Source organism: Manis pentadactyla, chromosome 5 (genome assembly GCF_030020395.1).
Source record: "Manis pentadactyla isolate mManPen7 chromosome 5, mManPen7.hap1, whole genome shotgun sequence".
NCBI classification, from domain to species: Eukaryota; Metazoa; Chordata; class Mammalia; order Pholidota; family Manidae; genus Manis; species Manis pentadactyla.
Window position 1 is genome coordinate 71,847,973 of NC_080023.1, and position 20,006 is coordinate 71,867,978.

A 20,006-nucleotide genomic window follows, 5' to 3' on the forward strand; every position below is an offset into this window, starting at 1 on the left:
CTGACGTTGGAAATGTGGAGCGGTCGGCTGCATTTTCAACTTGACTTAAAATTAGAAGTCACAGGGCAGGGGCTAGGAACTTTGCTGCCGGGCCATCAACCTGAGCGTCAGGCCAGGCAGAAAAACGCGAAAAGCCAGGCCCAGTACACCGGTTGTCATGGAAACCGGGGCGCTGGTTTCCCCAGCGACCTCGTCCCTAGGGAGGGGGCGTGGTTGGAGGCTGGCTGGCCAATGAGGCCGAGGGGAGAGCAGAGTCGGAGAACAGCCGTCTTCCTGGAGCCGGGAAAGGGTTGAGTGACAGGAACGGGGGCGGGGCGGGCGCGGCGGCCTGTGGAGGAGCCGGAGTTGTGAGAGTAGCTCCGACGGCCCCGGCACGGCGCGGATGACACAACATGGTCACGGCTCCTAGAGATCGACGTGCTGGCGAGCAGCACCGCTTGACTCCCCCGTCCTCCTCGGCCGCCCCGGCAGCGATCGGAGCCAGCTGCAGGAGTTGAGCCGCCCCGCGCCACAGGGTTTGGCGAAACTCTCGGAGGGGCGCAGAGCGAAGGAAGCGCTGGCCGAGAGAGCCCTTCGGGAACCAGGCGGTCTGCTGGGGTCGCCGGCGGAGGGGCGTTTCCGAGGCGTGGAGGAGGAGGAGATGCTGCTCCTCTTCTCCCCCTCCCCAGGCGCCTTCTTCAGCTCCTCCGGCCCACGCCCGCAGCTGCTTGGGGGAGAAGAGGTGGTGGCTTTCGGCGCCCACGGCGGCTGCCGGCGGCCGGCCCCGAAACCGCGTCCCGTCCGCCGTTGCCCGGCGCGCCAATAGCAAGACCAGGTCTCGGGACAAGCGGGTAAGGACGAGAGCCGCGCTGGGCTCTGGGGTGAATATGCAGAAGTGCAAAACGAAGCACACCGCACTCCCTTCCTCCTCCCTCTGCTTTGCCTCAGCCTTTCAAACCAACTCCTCTGTTACCCTGGGGGAAGGAACTTTTTTTTCGTTGGCTTTTGCGGTGGGGTAGTTTTGTATGTTAGAGTGGGGGTGGGGTGAGTGGGTTGGGGAAGGATGAGGTGAGGTTTCATTGTCAGGTAGATCCACCGTCTCCGCGGAAAAAAAGCCTGAATCTAGGGAATGAAACCCCAGAGAGGGTCTAAGTTTGTGGGGTAATAGAGAGTAGGTAACATTGCCCCATCGTGCTAGTACAGCTCTGCTCTCTCTGTGAGTGCTCAGGGAAGGACTCCCGAAGTCTGTTTCTAATTTCTGTAAATGATTGCGGACATGATGTGGTTAGAGGCCGCCCAGAAGAATGTGTATATGTAAGGGCTCGGAGAAGAGGGGGTAGGGAAGAGGGGACAGAGGGAGAGACTGCCTGATGCAAGCTCTTTTATTGCTTTTCTTCTCCATGCTCGAGTTAAAACTAACTCCCTCTGCCTCCCGCTCATTGCACGATACAGTATTACAGAAATATGGAAGACTGAAGTTTGGAAAAGTCAAGAAAGTTCTTACAAAGTTTGATTTCCCTCTGTTGTAAATACATTGGAGAAGGAGGGATGGGGAGAATATTACCACTAAAATAAATGTACAATACAGTTTTCATTGGTCCTAGCATGTATGACTGGCACCTCCACACACTTCGCAACTAATCTCTTACACAGCCTTGTGTCATTTTCGTTTAATTGCATGTTTAAAACAACAAACGCGGTGACTTCATAGGGAGCTGCCTGGAGCTGAGTTTACCTCTCAGAAATTGGGGCAATCGGGTTTGTTTTCAAGGCGGAGACCTAAACAAAATGTAGGACACCTGATCTGTGGGATGAAATGGCGCTGGTAACTAATTAGATTTTAAAATGTTTATCTACTAAAGGATAAGGGGGAGGAGGGATGTTGCTGTATTATGAAACAAGCATTGGTATTTTACCAAATTCTTGATGACTGGGTTAGCAGGGTCAAAGAAAACTTGCTTCATGCTCATTGGCTGCTTGTGGTACTGATAGAAATTATTTCTCCTTTTAATATCGCTAACAATTTTTAATTACGTTCATGCATTTATTGATTCAGTAAATTCATGCAGAGGCAAATTGATTCCTTATCATTCCAATTCTGAGTTTATTATACATTTTTTCATAATAACATTGTGTTCTAACTTTGATGGTCTAGAGTCTTTGTGGGCGTATGTGTGGGGGAGGAAAGGATGAAAGCTGTAATTAAAAATAGAAAAATATCTAGGGTTAGTTATGAAGAAAATGGACTAATTTGTAGTGTCTTTAACTTTTACAATTAGAGAATTAAGATTTCCTTTACCATTATGTAGGTTTTCTTTTGAAGTTACTTTTATCCCTCCAGAGTTTTTATTTGCATGTGAAGCCTATTTATTTTCTGGAGGGTGATTTTCAGCATGCAAAAATATTTATAAATAGCTTTTCATGTCAAGTAATATACATATACACAAACCATCAAAACCAGTGTCCATTTAAAGGATAGATTTTTATACTGTGGTAGGGTCAAAAGTTGTAAAACTTACATTATCTTTTTCTGAAGGAATGCTTGAAACATGGAAAGTGGGTATGAGAATTGGCTGATCAGTTATTTTTGAGTAGATGATAGGTGTCAGTCTTTCAGTGAATGAAATTTATGAATTCTTTATAATTAAGAGAAACAGGTCAAATCCTTGCTTTCTTCTAATAGGTCAAAGAGTAGATGGGAGAGCACTGTAACTTCTGTATCAGTTGACTGTATTTTTCCAGCTCACCCTATTGCCTAGTCCCAAACATACTGGAGTAAAGGACTCCTAGGAATAAGCTATTGTTGGTGCTGCCTCCTCTCTTTTGACAGAATTTGAAATTTCTAAATTACAAAACGTTTTTGTTGTATAATTAAATTGTGATTGACACTACTATACTCCAAGTCAGAGCATTTAGGAGTTACTCCTGTCAACATATTCTTTGGAATATGCTTCGAGAGATATCTGGGTCATTAGGTAGAATAGTGAGTGGAAGGTATTCCTATCAGGCCTCCTATATAACCAAGTGTGACCATTTGAGTTAATGTCACTTTACAAGGTAGGGCCTGAGAAAGGAGAAGAGATTGGGTCTCAGGATAAAATGGTTAGGCGATGGGAAGGAGGAGGGTCTGTTGCTCTGGATTTCCCATTTTTTTCTTTGAGAACCTTTCTTCCTTAATTTGAAAATTATAATGGGTTGAACAACTCAGGAACTGGATTTTAAAAAGATAGCTTTTAATGAGTAAATAAAATAGGATTTTAATGGCCTAAGTGAAAGTGTAAGTTCTATACTCAGTGTAATTATGTCACATCAAAACTGTGGTCTATAAACTGCTCTGGAAAGAGGAATTAAATAATCCTTTAAGTCTAGGGCGCAAAATGAAAACATCTTTAAGACCTCTGTCTTATTCCTATTTAGTGTCAGGCACTGTGAATAAGCATCCTGTTCTGTCTGAAGAGTGTGTGACTATAACTAGTAGCTTGCAGACAGTAGTGGATCAGTCGTTTAACTTAGGATAAAAAGGCAGCGACTCCTTAATGATCTAGTGTAGAGGCTGGTACAGATTTGAACCATTACCAAACATGTTTTTCCCTCAGTTTTCTATCAGGTGCTTCGGAAATACAAAAATGGGGACTAAGCACCTATTTAAGATTGTTTGCCTGTGCTCCACCACTGAATCCTACTTTTTTCTTCTTTTTCTTTTCTTTCTCTTTTCTTCCTTCCTTCCTTTCTTGTTTGATTCCAGTGTGAAAATTTACTGAAACAAACTTCCTCAGAGAGAATCCTTCTGTACTGTGTGTGGACCTTACTGTCTGACATATATCCAAATCCTAGAGGATGTATTTAAATTTACTTTACACATCTGTAAATAATTTAACAATATCTACTTCCCAAGGTATTCTGAGGACAAATTAAAATATGCAGAAGTGGTAAGTGCAAGTTGATACTCAATATTTAGTTTATTTCCTTCTTGATCTTTTACGTAATTGAATAGTATTTATTCAATAATAACAGAAACATATGATTGTGTACCCAAATCATTCCTGAATGTTTAAAGCATGTAGTTCATATACAGCCCTCAGGAATTTTGATTTGAATCTGGGTTGTCAGAAGGCCCTCTTTGCCTACCAGCAAAGAGTTGTCTTAGTCATATACTGTATCTATGCTTAATAAACAATTTCTTATTTTCTTTCTAGTTTAGTGGTACTCAATTCTGGCTGCATGTCAGAATCACCAGGGTAGCTTTTAAAAATATTTATGCCCAGGATTCTATGCAAACCAGTTAAACCGAAATCTTGAGGGTTAATAGTCAGGCATCCCTATATTAGGAAGCTTCCTGTAAAAATTACAACATGGAGCCAACTTGCAAACCAATATTTTTGTCTTCTCTAGAAGGTAAGTACAGAAAATTTGATTCCCACGTAGGAACATTTTTATCCTACAGGACTTTTTACTATTTGAATCATAATTTAAAGTGTAAATATTTTCCTCGAGCTGCACTATCCAATGTAGTAGCCCCAGCCACGTGTAACTAAATTTAAATTGATTAAATATAAATTAAAATTAGTTCCTCATTCCCACAGCCATATTAAGTGCTTATTAGTAGCCACTTGTGGCTGGTGGCTACTGTATCAGACAGCTCAGATGTGGGACATTTCTGCAGTCATTTCATTCACATTTATAACTAATAATATTTTTTATAGTTTTGTTTTTAAGTGGGGAGAAAGAACACATATTTGATGCTTATATTGCCTCTTTCCTCAGTCTGCAGTATACCAAGTTGTAAGGTTTTCCTTTTCAAAGTTAACTGAGAGAAAGAACTTTAGTGTACCAGTGTTATATTTATATCAGTATACTCTGAATCTAACCAATGGTTTAATAGCCCCTGTTTACTATAATGGTTTCAGGTCTGGAAATAGAGAAAGTCATCATTTCAGCTGAAGTGTTAAAATTTGATTCAAGATTTACCTATCTGGTGAAGGGTTTTTTTGTCATTGTTTTTGTTTTTCTTTTACAAATAGAGAACCTTAGTTGTCATATAATGTAACTGACTTTTCCAACAGAAAACTATCTTATTAGTTTTAACATGAACATACAGATGCATGAGAGACTTAATTATTTCCCCACAAGGGAAAGCATCTCTTTCACAAAAATGAGTTTCCTAAACAATTTGAGATGGTTGTAAGCTAACACTGTCATAAATTTTAATGGTATTTGTAACTTGTTGACTACTGATGCACAGTTTAGAAGAAACTTTATGGTGTAGTTCATCTCACCTACAGCCCCTCCTTAACACATCTAAAAAGAAAAAAATCAAAGTTTTCTTTACTGTTTAGTGTTTCTGAGTAGAAATAGAAACACATTATTTTCAATTAAAAGGAATCTTTCTTTGTTTTTTTTCCTTATTAGATGATATATTTCTTTTTACATAAACTTTTTTATCTGTTCATATCAGACAAATTTGCATTCAGAACATTGAGTTATTTTGTTGAAAGGATGGCTGAAGGAATGTTTTGCATGCAATATCATTTTCATGTTTAATGCTTTTCTACTTAGTTCTGAGTCTGTGGAACAAATATGAAACATTCTTGTTGAATAAATTAAATTAAGGTTAGCATGATTATATAACCCAAAAATGTGGTAAAAGTATTCAAAGTTGTTGTTTTTGTTTTTTTGTTTTTTTTGTCTTTGGAAGAAAGATAAAATTTAAAAATTTTTTGTTTCTTTTAATACCGCTTAATTATTAAGCAGTTTTTAAAGAATAGTGTAATTTTTTAAATAAACATTTAAATATTAAGAGATTAATTATTTTTGTTCTTAGAGTAGTCAAATATCTCTTTTGGAAAAATATAATGTAATTCTGTTTTTGAAGTGAAAAGAAACAGTATTTTGGTACAGGAATTTTCCTTACAGTAAAGTTTTGAATGATAGATTCAGTCCTTCCTCAGTGTTTTTCACATTCTTGACTTGTGCTGAGATGTAATTTGATGGAATTATATGAATATAATATTGATGAAATTCATTCTTCACACAAACTGTTCAAATTAAATTCTGATGGTAGTTTCTATTCTTAGTTTAAGGAATAAGCTTCAGGCAATAATTCATATGTAATATATCTCAGTTTTCTAAATACTGCCAAAGCTAAAATGGATCCTTATAGCTAGCTGCACTTCATGAAAGCAGAAATAGGTGTTTTGTTAAAAAACAAAAACAAACCTACCTAATCATTTTTTAAAATCCAATATAATAAATATAATGGAAACTTAATCAGTTTTTAGTTAGGAATTCTAAACTGTATTGTAGATGTAGACCCATCAGTTGAGTTCAATCAGAATTCTGAAATTCTGGCACTGCTTTGAGGTGTACAGAAATGAATAGCAAATAGGATATGTGTTATTACATGGTATCTGGCATCAGTTATAATTCAAGTCAACATATCCTACAGTGTTCATAATTATACAGCATACCTCATTTTATTGCACTTCACAAATACTGCATTTTTTACAACCTGAAGGTTTGTAGCAACCCTGCATTGAGCAAGTCTTTCAGCACCATTTTCCAACAGCATTTGCTCACCTCCTATCTCTGTCACATTTTGGTAATTCTCACAATTTTTCAAACTTCTTCATTATTATATTTGTTATGATCTGTGATCAGTAGTACTTTTCTACTTTGCATTATTTGATACTTAATTTCTTGAATTAATATGTTTTTGAAATATGGAGTTATTATTACTCAATTTAACAAGAAAAAATTAATGTAGTTATGTCCGTTCTTAAGTGTTTAGCTCTTGTGAAAACTAAAGCTAGATAGTGTCATGATTTGTTTATTCACATTCAAACATAAATTAGAAAGCATAGGAAGAGCACAGGTTTTTCATTTAGATAGTCTTTGGTTTGCTTTTTAGCTCTTTTAGTAATAGAGTTATTTTGGATAAATAATCTATCTCTGTCTTATCAATAAAATGGCAATAATAATACCTACCTCATAAGGTTTTCTAAGTACTGCCAAAGCTAGAATGGATCCTTATAGCTAGCTGCACTTCATGAAAGCAGAAATAGGTGTTTTGTTAAAAAACAAAAACAAACCTACCTAATCAATTTTAAAATCCAATATAATAAATATAATGGAGACTTAAGCAATTTTTAGTTAGGAATTCTAAACTGTATTGTAGTTGTAGACCCATCAGTTGAGTTCAATCAGAATTTTGAAACTCTGGCACTGCTCTGAGGTGTATAGAAATGAATAGCAAATAGGATATGTGTTATTACATGGTATCTGGTATCAGTTATAATTCAAGTTAACATATCCTTTACTACTTAAGCAGTATTAAAAGAAACTAAAAAAAAATAAGGTTTTGTGAGCCTTATTCCAGAGTCATTACACATATAAAATGATTGGGCAGAGCCCACTGATACCATTTACAAGAATTCTTTACTTTTCACTTCCCTCTTCAGCTATATGTATTGGGGAAATAACAACCTAAGAAATACAATTAATAATACTAAGACAAAAGCATGGTTTATCACTTTATCACCTAGATTTTAGCCCCTTTATTATACATTTTTTTAATTAGGTCACTGACTATGCTTTGGTTATCAGATTATTTTATATGTAAGACTATTTTAGACATTGAAGCTACATAAAGGCCACTTTAAGGCTAAAATGGTTGACATTTTAAAGGAAATGAAGTGGGCATATTTGCCATGTCTCCTTGAGTATGTGAAAAATACAGAAATTGGTAGAAAAAATGTCCACAGGATTGTTTGACTATAATTAAAATAACAGCAATTAGAAATGTTTTACCAAGTAATATAAATTTGTTTTTGTTTTGAATGTCTTTGTTTCTTATCTAAAGTAATTATACAGCTGTAAAGTATTTGACTGACTACTCTGTGTTCAGGATTGTCTTCTGTATCTTGAGAAATACTGGAAATTAAAAGTGGTTCATACCTAGAAACTTAAAATCTAGGTTAAAAAGAAAAGGAAAAATAGAAAACATTATATATTAGAAAATAGTAAGTGCAAAGAAAGTTTTAATGAAGAAATTGTGGCTTAATTTAGAGGATTCACTTTGTGGGCAGAGCTTGAGCTGTCTTGAAAACATTATTAGATGAGGGGAATCATCATGGTGTATCATACAGCAGAATAAAAGATATGAGTGAATTTAGAGACAGGAAGTATTTAAAAGGAAGTACTGAAGATGGCATGTGAAAGTGAGAAAAATAGGAGGACAGAAAAGACAGTGTCTAAAGAATAAAAGAACTAGGCATGTGTAATGTTAAAGTGCATTAGGAGAGTCTGTCAAGGAGTATGTGACCATGGGTGCCAGGTGCCACAGGGAGCCAAAGAAAGGCAACTAAAGAAGAGTAGAAGGATAATGTGATCAGTTGAATTTTATTACCCTCAAAAGAACCATTTTACTACACTGATAAAGAAGGGAATAGGTAGGAAACTGAAATGGAGGATGGTATTTGGTGGCAAATAGATGAGATTTGGATGATCTAGGGGATTTCATAGATTAGAAAAAAAATTTCTTCATAAGATTGAAGGTGGTAAAATAATAGATTCTATGAGATTAAGATATTTAAAATGCTGAACTATATTTAAGGAAAAGTAGTAATCTCCTTTTATGAGGCTGTCTGGTTGAGAAGGAATGAGCCCTAGGTAGAGTTGCTACCTTTAGTCATGGGAAGTGCAACTTTTCCTATAAGACTGAAGGGAAGGCTATAAAAATAGGGCCTGTTGATGAACAGACATGAAAGTAAGTTTCTTTAAGAGAATTTACACATAATGCTTTTATCTTCAGAAAGTACAGTCAGAGAAGACAGAAGTATCTGCTTTTGAATATGATTTGGGCTTTGAAGTATTGTAAGCTTAAAGGGAGGTAAAGGTAAGAAATCACTGTTGGACTTCAGAAGATTGGAGACTGACGAAAATTAGGCTTGGGGTGGATTAATGATTGTGCATTGAGCATTGACCCTCCTATACAGAATTTTATTGTTGTTAACAGCAACCATTTGATCAATAACTATGAGAGATGCCCTCACAAAAAAAAAAGAAAAAAAATATACACACTTCCAATTGTAAAATAAATAAGGAACCGGGATGTAATGTATAGCACAAGGAATATAGTCAAAATATTGTAACAACTTGGTATGGTGATAGCTGGTACCTAGAATTATCATGTATATAAATGTTGAATCACTGTGTTGTACACCTGAAACTAATGTAATACTGTGTGTCAACTACCCTTCAATAAAAAATAATTATCTAAAAAAAAAGAAATCACTGTTGGTAAAGTAATGAGAGATAAATAAAGGATTTTTAGACCTTATCAGTTTGAGGTTCAATAATTTAAGCAGTGATGGCCTCCACATGTCTACAGAAAATGAAGAGGAAGTTGTAGAGATCCTTGTAATCTGTTATGGTTCCTAAAACAATGAGGAAACCTCATTGAGTCTGGGAAGATTGGGTGAAAAGGAAAGTGATTTACTCAGCATTTTCTGAATTTGCTCAGTAAGCCAACTATTGATTGAATCAAAGACATCATTTGCTGGTGACACCTTATTAGAACAAGATGACAGAGAATCTTGACTCCAAAGTAAGTGTGATGTTTGTTCAGTTGAAAATGCTATGTAAATTATTACTGCTTGGTTCACTTAATTTGGATTGGAGGTTGTATTTAAAATGAGCCATCTTAAGTATAAATTCAGGAAAAGTATTTAAATAAAAATTTCATTCTGTCGTTTATTATTCTGCTCTAGTAGCTGGGTGGTTTATTTGCCACCAGTGTGACTTTACTGCCAGCTTTTGTACTTATTATGTTGATAGTTTCAACTAAGATTCAAAACTTAAAATTGATTGGGAATATTTTCTGCAAGTTGCTTTGGCTACAAAAGAATTTTCTGTCTTCTTCTTAGAAGTTAGTGTTATAGTTGGAAGATAGCAACCCCTAAAAAGTTTTAAAATGAGTGTCAACTTTTCATTTTTAATTCAAATAAATGTTTTATTTGCTATACCAAATGTGATGTAAGAAGTACAGTTCAAAAGTATATTTAGTGTTTTACCAATTCAAGACATGATTTATTTTTTAATTCCTGAATCAATATGTTCCAAAATTTCTTGGCTATCTACAGATACTTGGTTGGTTGCCTGGAGTCACCTAGTTGATTGTTAAGTAACAGCAAAATTATAGGCCTCTAAAAATATTGTCTTAGCTGGCCACATCATCTAAAGAATTGTCATTCCTTTGATTAATAAAGTGTACATAGTGGTAGTTGGTTCATTTTCCTTTTCTGCTGCTTTTTCTTTCTGCTGCATTTTATATTACCAAATAGTTCTAAGCAAAAAAAAAAATCTAGAGGAAGTAATATTATTCTAGTTTATAAATTACTCCTAGTTCACCTAGGCAGCATTCTTTTAAATATATTTGACTTCTTAATCATGTGAAAAAGATTTAATCAGTAATTCTATCTCAAGAGAAGCATTTTCAAGGGTATATGCTATAAACAGTGGAATTCATATTTATGATTCCTTTAAACTTACTACTTAATCTTTTTAAAAATTATTTAAATCCTCTTTGACTCTAATGAAAGACATTATAAAGATCTTCATCTCTACGTTTTAGCTATTAGCTTTTTAGACCGAACAGTATTTTTAAAGTTAACAATTGTAATTTTATAAATATGCATCTGTGCCATCATAATCTGTACATTAAACCAATAATGTATACACAAACCACACATATGTGTTTATGATGTCTTTCAAACCACCTGAAAAAAACGAAAATAGTTACAATGGCAAGGTACTATTGTGTATCTACTCTGTTCTAAGCACCATTTTAAGAATTTGATTCATAGGATATTATTTATACAAAATTCCTCTAAGATAGGTGCTATTATTCCTGTTTTACAGATGAGAAAACTGAGGCCTAGAGAGACTTAATGTGTTGCCATAGGTCACACAGCTACAGGTAGTAGAGCACAGATTTTGAATCCATGTCAGTCTGACTCTGAAGTCAATTATCTTAACCAAACTTCTTATGTCAGTAGTATCCTTTAAAATGAGCAATCAACAAGGGGTAAAAAATTACCTCAATTTACACAGAAAATGTGAAAGAGCATTCTAGTCTATGTTGTAATCTAAATTTAAGAAATTTTTCATGAAGCTTAAAAATTGCTTTTGCAATGGTAATATATTTTCCTTTCAGCTTTTTGCTCCCCCCAGGGATCTCTGTACAAACCTGTGGTTTTCATATAACATCAAGTTCCTATAAACTGTCATGTGAAGATAATGAAGTATCCTTTTAAAAATCTTTTTAAAATGTTTAAATGCATATAGAAATTTTGGTAATAATATAAAATTGGAAACAGCATCAATAGCTTACAGAAGAGGAATGAATTAAAGTATTCTGAATCCTTACAATGGCATTTTGTGATCATCAAAAATCAGGTTGATAAAAGGTTATTTATAACATGAAAATATAATGTTAAAAAGTAAAAACATGAAACAGTAAATAGTTTTTATTCTGCTTTATTTTTTATGAAAACTTTCATTTTAAAAAAGACCAAAAGAAGAAAATTCCCCAAATGACGATATATAAGGAAAACCAAACTGTTTTAGGAGTTGCAAAATTAGATTGTGAAGAATTCGTGACATACAGAATCTGTTCTGTTGAGAACCAGATTATGATACTTAGCCTGGAGATTTTTTTTAATATGGAAGATGCTTACTGATTATAATCTATTGAATTATTTTAGCCAGTGCTTTAGATGAATTAGAAGATATATTTGAGGGTGATTACAAAGCTATTTAGGTAATAATAATAATGATAATACACACTTATGAAAGGTACTGTTCAATGTAGTAAAAATTTAATTCCTCAAAACAGCCTTAATGTAGATATTACTATTATCTCTATTTCTGCAGATAAGGAAACTGAGGAAGAGCTTATTTGCCCAAAGTAATGTAGATAGTTAAATGGGAAAGACAGCAGTTTGAGTCTAGGAAGCCTGATCCCAAAGCTTGTGCACTTAATCACTACACACTAGTTATTTTAATAGTGAAAATAATTTATGACTTTAGTTCAGGTAGAAGCAATGATTCTATTAGGGTGTGGTCATTAAAAGTAGTTTAAGACCAACTCGCCATTCCATTCTTAGTGCATTTAAAAATTGTCCTTTGGTTTGGTTGACAGCTGTTATGTACAGAGCCCCAAACTGTTGGTGACTGCTAACAAAGTTTTTATTCTTCTCCTCTCAATCAACTCTTTCAGTGGGCTTGCATGCTTTGTATGTCATGGTATAAAAAGGGTCAGAACTCCACAAAGTTTTTTAAATTTTAGTTTTTCATATGGTTTTAAAATTTAGAGTGGGATTTGTGTCATAAATTCTTTGAGACAAAATCAAAACCATTTCCCTTGACTCTTCACATACTTTTTTTTTTCACTGACGAGTTATATACTATTCTCATACAAATAGCTTAGGTGGTCATAGAGTTCTTTTATTAAGTAAATAGTTTGTTACTCTGTGAAGGTGATGAGTTGTGCGGATAATTATTATAGCAGATAAAGTTTCATTATTTTTAAGCATCTTATTTTAAGAAGAGGTAAAAAACATGTATATGTACAAGATTGAAAAGTTAGTCATCTTTCTATTTCCAGATCCCCTCCATGGGGTGTTCTTTTGTATTCTTCATTTTCAGTAATATCACCAAAGCCAGGAGGAGACATTAATGAATAATGTGTCAAACTGATGTTTTAGTCTCTTTAATGTGAAACTTTACATGTACCCCTTTAGTATGCTAAAATAAATTATTTGCTTTTGAAAATAATTTATGCAAAAAAAAGTCTTCCTTTTTTATATCTTCATTTTTCTGGTTTTCTATTTTTCCCCCTCAAAGTACCTCATTAGGGAAACATTTCTCCTACTTTTGACCTTTTAATCCCCTGTCTTTTATTAGTAGGCAAAAATCTGTTAGTAAAAGGAAACTTGAATGTCTTATCACTAATTATACTGTTTTGTTTGTCAAGTATAAAATTTTCTTTTAACTGAGATCAACAAACATTGGGTAAAGCTAAAGTTAGATTATTTTATAGTTGGAAGAGAAACTTAGATTTATTTCAGTTTTCTTATAGAACATTGAAAATACAGAGTGTTTGAGAGTACAAAGAAAATATCTAGACATACTTGGTGTACACCAACACTAATTTTTTTTTAACATCTTTCTCTTCTGGTTTTCTTGTTTGAAGCATGAATAATGAAAACTAAATGCAGAGTTACTCTTATTGTATACCTAAAGTTCATATTTTGCTTCCTGCGTAAACAGAATGCATTGGGAGGAGAAGTGTGCCAGAGAATAATTTTCTAATAAATTGTTTTAGCTCTTTATATTCATGCTTCCTTTTATGTGTGCCTTTTGAAACATACGCAAAAAGTAGGGTAGGTTGTGGTTTCCAAAGGTGAGCTATAGCTGAATTACCTATGAGTCTGTTAAAAATAACCATTTGGGATACTTCCTAGAACCCCAGGAATCTATAGTTTAAAAATGTGCCCGAGATACAACTTTCCTACAATTGAAGAAAATAAGTATTCTTTTCAATGTATCTTACTAGGAATCCTGTCTCCCCTTAAAAAAAAAAAACATGGGTATTTTAGTCATGCTTTTATACATTTGTTCTTTAAGTTTAAAAATTCAGGTTATTTTGTTGGGATATTATACATACTCTCTATCAGATGTCACTAGCCTAAATACCTGTAAGGGACGAGAAGGGCCAGGGGTAATTGAGGGTAGAGGGAACAATAGGTGAATGATGTAGTGAATTAAAGCACTCAGATTTTAGCTAAGGTGGACATCTGCTACCTACCTTGAGTGCTGCCACATCTGCCTTTTCCCAAGATTATATGAAATCTCTCCAGTTGATTAAGTTTATATGAAAACATGAAATCTCTCCAATTGATGAAATCTTCCACTTTATAAATATTGGCCACAAATTCATACTTTTGTAAAATATGGTATGGGAAATTATTCAAAAGGCCAAATACAACATGTCTGAATGCCAAATTAAGACCATGGAAGCTATGTCCTAGATTATCTTAACTACCTTTCACTTGCATGAACTTGCTGTATGTTGTTTTGACATTTATTAAAGGATAATAATAATGCTTCCAGCTGTCTGCTTTGATAAATATTTTACCTTAGTGTATTAGTTAAATAAACACTGGATTTTTGTGTAGGCAAAAAGAAAAATCAAAAGACTTTCCTAAAATATATACAAGCAATGTCTGATGTGTAAATGTATCAAAGATTTGGTTTCCCTGATTTTTCTTAGAAAAATTTTATTCTCAGCCCCTTCTAAAAGTCTGCCATTCTTGACTTTTTCCTACCTCCACATTCAGTATCTCCCTGCTCTTCCCATGAATGTTCTTTTCATTTGCAAGAGTTATAAAAGAAAAATTCTTCTTGTGAAAACTCTATAGAATGAAAATCATTTTGCGACTTAGCTGTGCACACTTCTAGACATTCTTCCCCACAGCATTAAAATTCCTTAGCCTTAATACTACTCCTTTCAAATGTGCTTTTTAAACAGAAGAATGACCGCCTTTAAGGCAGTTAGTGAAAAGACCCACACAGAAACAATATAAAGGGACAGCCTCATAACTGTGAAAGATTTGACCCCAATTTATCAGGGATGATTGAACTGAAATGCCATTTACAGTGGTTTAGTACATAAGCCAGCAAAACTTATGCTTCTGGTCAAGATGGAATAATGGGGACAAGATTACCCTCCTGCCCACAACTAAAAAATGGACAAAATCCATAAACCAACAATTTTTGAGACACTGGGCATCAGACAAAGTTGTATCATTGGGAGAGTGAAGCAAGATGAGCTTTATAATTGCTCAACTTATTACCTTGAGAGAGTTTCTAGGATGTGGTACAAAGTTGTGGAAAACCAAGTAGAGAGTGGTAGGGTCTCTCAAAGTCTAGGGAGACCAAGACAGCTAAAGTTAATTGGAGAGGTAAGACCAGAACACAGAAGCCCAGAGATCTGCAGAGGGCCCAATCAAGAATTCAGCTGAGTACTCAGTAAGCACATATACGTGAGGAAACTTCCTGAGCTGAGAAAAAACCACACAAAAGGTTTAGAGGGAACAATACTTGTGTATTCTGGTGGGGCTAGGAATAGTGCATATTCCTACAAACACACTGGAAAACCTCAGTATTTACTGAGCACTAATTAGAGTACACAGAAGAATCTTGCCCCAGAAATGAGAAATAGCACTATACTAAGAATTGCTCTAGACCACCCTCATGACTCCTAAAAGCTAGACCTACTTGGAAGGATCAAACTTCCAAATTTTCAAATTAACTTTAGCCCTGAACAAAACTCAAGAATATTTATAAGCATATTCAGCATCCAATCAAAAATTTCCAGACATGCAAAGAAGCAGGAAAATATGTACTATAATGATAAGGTAAATCAATCAAACTGACTCAGAATTGAAAAAGAGGTTAGAATTAGCAGAAGTTTATTAAATTAGTGTTTATAACTATTCCGTAAGTGCAAAGTTGAGTAGGAACACAATAAACTCTAAAGGTGAAAACCATAATGTCTGAGATGAGCAATACACAGGATGAGATTAATGGCAGATTAAATATTGCAGAAGAAAAGATTAGTGAACTTGAAGACATACCAACATAAATCATTCAAAATGAAACAAGAAAGGAAAATAATTTTAAAAGATGAACAGAGTGTCAGTGAGTTGTGGGATAACTTCATGAAAGTTGAGTCCTAACAAGACAAATAAGACATGATGAAAAAAATGTTTGAATAAATAATGGCTGAAACTTTTCCAAATTTGACAAAACTATAAATATAGAGATCTTTCAGTTTCAATGAACTCCAAGCATAAGAAGTATGAAGAAAATTATGCCAAAGCACACCATACACAGTGTTCAAAACGTGTGATTAAGAGAAAATCTTAAAGGCAGCCAAAGGAAAAAAAGGACACATTCCAAGATAAGGATGACTGTGTTTCTTGTTAGAAACAGTTCAACCAAGAAGACAGTGCAGCACCCTCATCTTTAAATTACTAAAATAATCTCGAATTCCCTACCCAGTGAAAATCTTTCAGAAATGAAATGAACAAAGACTTTTTTGTAGATACAATAGATAACAGAATTCATCACTAGCAGACTTGCACTACAAGAAATATTGTAGTCCTTTGGGTAGAAGGGAAGTGATACCAAATGGGTTTAGGCAACAAGATGAAGAGCAGTGAAAGTGTCAACTACATTGGTAAATAATAAGTTATAACTTTTATTATTTAAATGTCTTTAAAAGATAATTGATAAAAGGTTAAGATTAATAGATCCACATCACAAGAATCCCAAAATGCAATAATGAAATTATAATGGCTAACATTTTGATCACTTATTATGGGTGAGGAGTTTTACCTGTATCATTTTAGTTAATCCATCTAACAACCCTGTAATTAAGTACCATTATTGTTTTCTTAGTACAAATGAGGAAAGGGAGCTATAGGAAGGTGAAATAACTTGTCCAAGATTACACAACTATTAAATGGATGAGCTGGGACTTAAACTCATTCTGTCTGGCTCTAAAGCTTATATACTTTACCATTTTTCTATACTGCCTTTCAGGGAAGGAGGAAATGATATAGAACAGGTGATCACAGGTCAGAGAGGATCAAATAGAGAGTCAAGAAGAAAGGAATAAAGAGGAGTTGGCAGACAGCTTGGCATTCATCAATTCCTCACACATGTATCTCAGACTTTTTCTAGTTGGACAGTCAAGGCCACTGAAGTTGTCACTTTTAACTTTAATGTTTTTTTAAATACAAAAATTACACAGATGTGGGAGCCAATGAGGCTAGGTCTCTGTTTCCAGCTTCAAATAATTCATAATGTGCCCTCTGAGTTATGGAAGGGGAAAAAATATCTTCATCTATCCCACGATGGTGATAAAACCTCTCGTATCACCTCAGCCAGGTCTCTCACCAGTTGGTTGGACTACAGACCTAAGTTATTTAAATAATTTTTTTTCTTTCATTCATAACAGTTGCAACATTTTATGACTTTACAAGATCAGCTAACTGGAAGAAAAAGTTTTAAGTTTGGGTAATCTGACTTGTACTGATAATAATCCTGAAACCATATGGGAATGGTTTTAAAAATACCAGTGGTAAAGATTGGTTTTTGATGTGCTTATGTTTTCTTTTGTGCAAAAAAGTTTTTTTAAGAAAAGTAGTTAACAAAAATAAAATATTGTGGGGGTTATACTGTAAGTAAAAGTAAAACACATGGGGCCCCGGCGGCCAGTAAAAAAAAAAAAAAAAGAATGAAGAAAAAAAAAGTAAAATGCATGGCAGTAGCACACAGGAGAGGAGGGGAGAGATGAGAGTGTGCAGTTGTAAGTTCTTATATGAAGTGGTGTATCACTTGAAGGTAGATGTGGTAAGTTAAATATGTGTATTATAAACCCTATAGCAATTACTAAAAGAATGAAGATTTGTAGCTAAAAGCTAACAAAGGAGATAAAATGGTATAAAAAGATATTAATTCAAAGGCAGTAAATAAAAGGGTGGAGGGACAGATGGCACCCCAAAAAATGCAAAATGATAAACCCAACTATATCAATAACCACATTCAATGTAAATGTCTTAAACACCCCAATTAAATGGCAAAGCTTGTCAGACTGGGTCTAAAAAAATCAAACCCCAACTCCATGCAATCTTGGTTTAATAGTAAAAGGATCTAAAAGATATACCATGTTATCGTTAATTAAAAGAAAACAGACTGTTAATATTAGCCAGTGTATCAGATCTCAGGACAAAGTATATTACCAGAGTGAAAAAAATAAATTTCATAGTGACAGTGGGTTCAGTTCATCAAGAAGATGTAGTGTAACAATTCTAAACATTTATGCATCTATTGACAGAGCTTCCAAATTCACAAAGCAAAACCAGATAGAGCTGTGAGGAGACATGGGCAAATCCATGTTAGTCACGGATTTCAGTGTGTCTCAATAATTGACAACTGGAAAAATCAATAAAAAGTAAAAGACTTTAACAACACAGTCAAGTAAATTGACCTAATAATTATGGAATACCCCACTCACCAGTAGCAAATTGCACATTCTTTACTACACAGAATATTTACCAAAATACTTAATATTCTGGGCCATAAAACAAGTTTTGATAAATTTAAATGTATTCAACTCATACAAAATATCTCTGGGAAATGCTCAAATATTGAAAACTAAATGGCACACTTCTAAATAATCCATGGCACTAAATACCAGTAGTAGAAAAGAAAAGAAAAGAAACGTTTCAAACCAGCTTTCACCCAGAAAAAAGTGGAGTAATGAGAAGTAACAAATAAGTAGAAGAAAGGAAGATAAAGAAAGATCAGAGGAGAACTCAAAACAGAAAAAACAAGATCAATGAAACCCAGATTTGGTTCTTTTACAGGAGCAATTAAATATATATACCTCTAACCAGACTGACCAGCAGAAAAGACACTAATTACCAATATCAGGAATGAAAGAGATGACATCACAACAGATTCTACACTTACTAAAAGAATAATAAGGGAATATTATGATTGATTTCATGCCAATAAATTTGACAACTTAGATGAAATGGTCAGTGTTTGAATAATCTGAAATATAGGCACTATCTAACTTCAGATCATACTACTTAGAGGTTTTATGAAACAAACTATCTCACACCCATGTTTATTTATTTTCTTGCTTTTCTGGAGAAATTAGAAGTTTAAAATATCCCAAAGAGTGATGTCTTCAGATAACACTATTCTACTTTTACATAATCAGTTTCTTAGTTGGGAAATTGGAAGGATTCTTCCCATTGCAAGTGATAATATGTCTTATTCTAAAATGTTGAACATATGCCTGGAAGCAGGAGTTTCAAAGCTTTGTTCAGTGGCTAAGTCAAGCATTTCATAAAGTCCCTTGCTTGCTCTTATTTGCTTTTTTTCCCCAAGATAATGTTTTTCTGAATATTATCTTGAATCCATAAAGGCCTATCCTCTAGTAGTTGCAATAAATATGGCTACCATAGTTCCACATATCACCTGTAGGCACCCCAATGGCTAGTGAGTCAGGTCCCTAAAACAAACCCAGTGTCCACGATTTGCTAGGAGGACACACAGGACTCAGCACAATAGATTTTTAGCAACAAAAGGGTACAAAGCAAAATAAACAAAGGAAAAAGCAGTAGAGCAAAGCCTGAAGGAAATCAGAAGCAAACGTCCAAGAATCCTTTCAGTGGAGTCACACAGGATGTGCTTGCTTCCTTCAGCAACAAGTGGTTACAACACGTGTGAAATGTCCACTAGGATTAGGTACTCAGTGCTCAAGGTTTTTACTGAGGGCCGGTCACATGGTACACTCTGCCTAGCATGTACCAAAATATCAGACTCCCAGTAGGAAAACAGGTGTTCAGCATAAGCCACTTTGTTTGCACAAAAAATGTAGGCACAGTGAGCCATTCTTAAGAGTTCTGGACATGCTGAGAACCATCCCGAAATCTAAGTTCCCAAACCCTAGCCAAAGGCCAACTTTGCCAGCAGTCCTGCTATTTTAATTATTTTATGCATTGCTATACAAAGAATAAAGACATTTCCTCTCATGTGTCTTTCCTGGTTTTCTTCTCACTGGATTCTGTCTCAATACCATTAGGTAGATTGGGTTGCTGCCTATATGCTAACTACAAGAGGCAAGAAAGCTAAATATTCTGGCCCCTACAGTAGAAGACAGAGTCTCCCAACAAGGAAGAGGAGCAATGGGAGCTGGGAGAGAATGTCTGTTAGGAAACTGAATATTCTTCTAACTCAAAATTGTCAAAAACCCTAGTATTTTTAGGGGTAGAGTACTAAAAGTTGACATGTGGCTAGGAAAGGTAAGTACTATGGCCTCTCACTTTTAGTATGAAAGAGTAGTAGCAAAGTTTCAGTTATTTAGAGTAGTTGTGGTTGTACTC

The 20,006-nt window shown here is 35.0% G+C and overlaps 1 protein-coding gene across 9 annotated transcripts in view; it reads left to right on the plus strand.

Annotated features, from left to right (window-relative positions):
• The first annotated feature begins 368 nt into the window (after positions 1 to 368).
• Positions 369 to 20,006, plus strand: part of PTPN13 (protein tyrosine phosphatase non-receptor type 13) — a 235,222-nt gene continuing 215,584 nt past the window's right edge. For 8 of the 9 annotated variants that reach the window (XM_036895852.2, XM_036895854.2, XM_057502419.1 and 5 more), the window contains exon 1: positions 370 to 830. The gene's annotated coding sequence lies outside the window, so the exon portion shown is untranslated. Of the gene's footprint in view, positions 831 to 20,006 lie in introns of all 9 variants that reach the window. The other variant, XM_036895853.2, reaches the window with a different exon arrangement.